This window comes from Equus asinus, chromosome 4, assembly GCF_041296235.1.
Source record: "Equus asinus isolate D_3611 breed Donkey chromosome 4, EquAss-T2T_v2, whole genome shotgun sequence".
Classification (NCBI taxonomy): domain Eukaryota; kingdom Metazoa; phylum Chordata; class Mammalia; order Perissodactyla; family Equidae; genus Equus; species Equus asinus.
In genome coordinates this window covers 115,192,998-115,198,074 of record NC_091793.1, presented here as the reverse complement: position 1 = coordinate 115,198,074, position 5,077 = coordinate 115,192,998, and the positions used below count along the sequence as shown (strand labels likewise).

Below are 5,077 nucleotides of genomic sequence, written 5' to 3'. Positions count from 1 at the left end.
TGTCACCAACAGTGGGGTAGCTCCGCTTACGGCAGAGATCACGGGTGGGGGCAGAAAGCAGCTGCCCTTACACATAGTCAGAGAAGGCTCATTTTAGAGGGCAAATAGATTCTGTCTGTTAAATACAGACTTCATAAAATTCAAACATTTATTAAACTTCAACGTCTGGACAAGGAGTACAGAATACCTGAAATGCTCCTCAGTCTTATAACATATTTAGGGGAAGAAAATTAGTAGATGAAAGATTTGGTCTTGGATAATGTCTCTATGCTGTAACGTAAGTTTTCTTAAGTTGTGTTTGCCTCTTAACATGCATTTTTAAAAATCTCTGTTATATGCCTGAGAACTTCCAAAAGCAATAGCAAAAAAAGAAAACATAGTTCAAACTATCCCTGTATTTTCCAAAATTGAATGCTCTTTCTGTTTGAAAAATTTTCCAAGCTATACTCGATGGCCAATATCTGAATACAAAACTCACCCTGGGTATTATATTTCTATTCTTTAATTATTATCTCTAGTATATTTGGCATGGTGTCTTTAAATACCTGAGTAAGCTGTCAGTCATTAGCAAAGTTTCGTGGCTATGTAAGGAGTCACTGTAAACAGGCTTGATGCTACACTTCCTTGGGTACATGTACAAGTGTGAATATATATCACTCCAAAGAGAGAGGAACCATCTGTTACTTGGTATGTGTAAAGCATTTAGGACAGTATCTGCATTGTAATAAGTCCTATGGAAGTCTTAGCTGCTGCTACTACTATTGCAAAGCTTAAGGGTTGTGCTATGAGCAGGGGTCCGCTGGGGTGGTTTCATGAGATCTTCCAACCTCTGGCATGGACCCATGTGCGGTAGATTAGATATCTGCTTCTTCCTATGAGCGACCCTTTGGGAAGACCATCTTTCTACGTCCACATTTTTGCCATGGGCTGCCCCTTGGGAGCTGTCAGAGTGTGTCAAGGATGTAGCATGCATAGGGCCATCACTCTATGTGTGGTGAAGGGTCAGTTTTTTTTATTTCTAATCTGTCACAGCCTGATATTCTGTGAAGTGTAATAAAAATAACTTAAAGTGGAGTAAAAGCCCAATACGCACAAAATTCAAGTCCCATTTTTGTTTAGACATAAACTTATGCTGCCAAGTGGCTCTCGACAGTTCTAAATGGTTCTTCTCAATTCCGTGCTTGTCTCATCTCTGAACAGTAATCAACAGATTACAGATGGTGGGCCTTACTTAGAGTAGCAATGTCACAAAGGATGTTGAGGAACCCCAAAGGCTGGTCATTTCCATACTGTTTTTCTTCCATAGAGTTCAAAGGGCTCTTATCAAAGCAGGGGACACTACAGGTCAGCAGGCTTCAGGCTCCAGTTTGAGGTGGTCAAGCCACTGGTATGACTCTGGTGCATAGGAGGTGACTGAGAGGTCACCAGGGAAAGCTACTTTCTGCTGGGTACTGGCCATTTGCTCAGGGAATTTATGCACAGCTAAGCGGTAGACTGTTTAGTGCAGATACACAGGTGTGGAAACAGTCTGTGATAGGCAGGTTTATGGCAAATAAACACATTGTATGATATACTGTAATCAACTATATAAACAACTTTAAAATTGTCTATACTTCATATTTCCAGCATTTGGTTTTGTTAATCATATGTCTTTCTGACAGCAATTAAATAACCTTGCAAGAAAAATGTACACCTGCTGTCTCCCCTGGGGAAACTACGTCTCTTTTGTGAATGACATAAGTTCTCCATAAAACATAACTGAAGAGAGGAGAACTGAATTGGGAGATATGTCTCCTTTCTCTCTCGTCTTATCTCTAGTTGAATTGGAGTGCACAGTTTCATATAGCTAATCTTTTTTCTGGATCCCTATATTTTGAGATTCCATTCAAACCAAAATATTTCCCTGAAGGGCAAACTGGAGATGATAGATAAATGAGGTTGTGAGCGCGTCACCTAGTGGGAAGGTCACACATCTGCCTCACCTGGCCTGCCTTTTCGTCCTCCCCAGATTCTCCACCCCAAGGCTCTCACTTCTTTCTGATTTGCACAGCAGCTCTCATCTGCTGTCATGAACACCATACTAATCCTGTTTTCCCTAAAACAAAACAAAACATAACAAAGTGTTTGCTTTGCATGAGTCAGGTTCCAAACAAAATCCATTTGGTGGATTGGTGAATTTTAATTGGCGGATGTTGGGGCTCTAGAGATGAGGTCGAGGGTGGGATGCTGGTGCTGGACGCTGCATAGTGGGCAACCCCGGGCTCAGAGCCGGCAGCTGGGCGCTGAGGCAAAGTTTGAGGTGTTAGTGCACTGGGCTGTGCTCTGGGTGCTGGCCTGGGGCAGTGAGTGGTTCTGGTGGGACTAGAAGGGCAAGCAGCTGCACGGGTGCCGGTGCTTCATGCGCAACAACTACCTACCAGGCTTCAGCTATGCCGACTTTGGGCTGCAGCTCACCCTCGCCTTTTGCACCTAGTTGGTGAAGTTGGCAGAGGTCTTCCAGACCACTGGGCCAGTATGTAGTCCTGACAATGAAGCATCAGAAGGCTTCACAAACTGGCTGAGTCTTGTGTCTTGGAACTGGAACCTGGAGCCCCTTCGTGATTTGATGAGTTGATGAGTTGGGAACAGCTGTTCAGAAGAGGAACATATGCTATGGACTCTATCATTCATTCTTAGAATGGTTCCATCCACTCTACCTACTTGATAAGAAAAATGGCTTTGAAACATAGCATTTTGTCAGTGTGAACACAATGCCAGAGTTATATGACATTGTTAACAGGTACAAATCTGACCTGATTTGGTCTAATGGAGAGTGGAAATGTCCTGATACTTAGCAGAAGTCTACAAATTTTCTTTCTTGGCTTTACAATGATAGCTCTGTCAAGGATGAGGTGGTAGTAAATGACTAATGGGACCAGAAATGTTCCTGCTACCCTGGAGGATACTACAACTGTCAAGATAAATGCAAGCCAGAGAGGTTGCTAGATCACAAGTTGGAGACATGTACCACTGTTGACAAGTCATCCTGGGGCTATCATGGGGACATGGCCATGTCTGACATTGCAAATGAATCTGAAATCATTTCAGAACTTGTTCAGACAGTAAGTTTGGGAGGTAACTATCTTCTTAACATTGAACCAACTAAAGATGGACTGATTGTTCCCATCTTCCAAGAAAGGCTTTTTGCTGTTGGGAAATGGCTGAACGTCACTGGGGAGGTTATTTATGCATCTAAACCATCAAGGGTACAATCAGAGAAGAATGTGATATCTATATGGTATATCTCAAAAGGATCAGGAGTCTTAACCTTCAGTCTCCCATGACTACCTCAACAACAAAGGTAAGAATTCTGGGAATCCAGGAAGAGCTGAAGTGGTCCACAGATCTGGATAAAGTCTTCCTCATTTCCCTGCCCAGCTTACCACCTCCTGCTGACCCAGTTAAGTTTGCTTTGACTGTAAAGCTGATAGGAATGGAGTGATTATTGGAGTTCATGAAGAATGGGACACTGCCTGATGTTTGCTTCTTTGATTTTCTTTGTATAGTACCATCATTGTAATAAACTAACTTCTCTTCCCCACCGAGAGGATGGCTTTTCCAACACATTTTAATCAAAGGGACCGAGTACATTACACTGATGTCTCAATGGACCCAGTATCTGAGCTCCCTTGCTAGCATACCTCTCTCTGGTCAGCAAAAGAAGGTACTGAATAATTAAGCTCTGAGTTCATTCATTCCTACCTTTGGAAATTATGTACAATGGAAACTTCCCTTCATTCTCTGTGTTTGATAAGCCTACTTGCTTACTTAATGACTTTAGTTAAAGAATAAGCCAAGTCACCCTGTTGCCTATGGGAGGAGATGGAAAGAGTTTGGCAAGCTCAACCACATGCTATTTATTTAGCATCAATTGTCACCAACCCTCTCCTGACTCCAGACACCCCCCCCCCCCCCACCACGTCCCAGTGCAGGAGAGCCTGGAGGGGAATGAAAAGGCTTGCTAAGCTGTTAATGGTCAACTCTTCAGAAGTTTCCAAAGCAAACCAAGAGCTCTAAAATTCAGTCAGTTTACAGCGATACTATTAAGAAAATGGATGTGATTCTACTTTGCCACTTAAAATATGATTAAATACATAAGTGTGCTTGTCAAAAAAAATTTATAGGTCTCCCTACCATTTCTCTTTTTTGTCTTGCAATTTGTTTTTAGTTATTGTTGAAGAAACTGGCTGCTTGTCCTAGGGTTTCCAACAATTTGGATTTTGCTGATTGTATCTCTGTGATGTTGTTTAATGTGTTCCTCTGTCATTGTAAGCTGTAAATTGGTATTTAGATCTAGACTCTTGATAAGATTCAGGTTCCATTATTTCATCAAGTATGTTTCATGCAGGTGGCAGTCCTATGGTGAAGTGGTTAAACTCAGTGTGCTCCATTTTGGTGGCCCGGGTTTGCAGGTTTGGTTCCTGGGTGCAGACCTACACCACTCATCAGCCATGCTGTGGCAGCAACCCACATACAAAATAGAGCAAGATACAATGGAAGAAAAGACCACATGTCTGATAAAAACAAAACAAAATACCTCAATGTAAATTTAACAAGAAATGTTCAAAATGTCTATGAAGAAAATTACAAACACTCATGAAGACATAAAATTAGACTTAAACAGTTAATAGAGTGTTAGTTCAGGAATAATCTTCCTCAAGCAAAAAAAAGAGGAAGATTGGCAATAGATGTTAGCTCAGGGTGAATCTTCCTCTGCAAAAGAAAGGAATATTTCATACATAGTGTTTGCACTTCTTTTAGGAGGTACATAATGTTTGATTGTCTCCCTTTGGTGATGTGAGCAGCCATGGTGGTCACTGCTCAGATCCATTAATTCACTAGGAGTTTGCAAAAATGATGATATCCCATTTCTATCGTTCTTTATTCATTTATTAGCTAGAAAAATTCTATAAAGGGAAGCTTCCCCTTGACAATTGGGTTACTCTGAAACCAGTTTTTTAACACAATGAATTGGTTCCCTAGCATCTTCTAAAGGTGGTTAATGAGTTTAGTTTTTTGGTATCATACTGAACTTACA

The 5,077-nt window shown here is 41.4% G+C and overlaps 1 pseudogene; it reads left to right on the top strand.

The window, feature by feature from the left end:
• Positions 1 to 1,989: 1,989 nt before the first annotated feature.
• On the top strand, positions 1,990 to 3,481 carry LOC106826582 (tissue alpha-L-fucosidase pseudogene; annotated as a pseudogene).
• Positions 3,482 to 5,077: the final 1,596 nt, after the last annotated feature.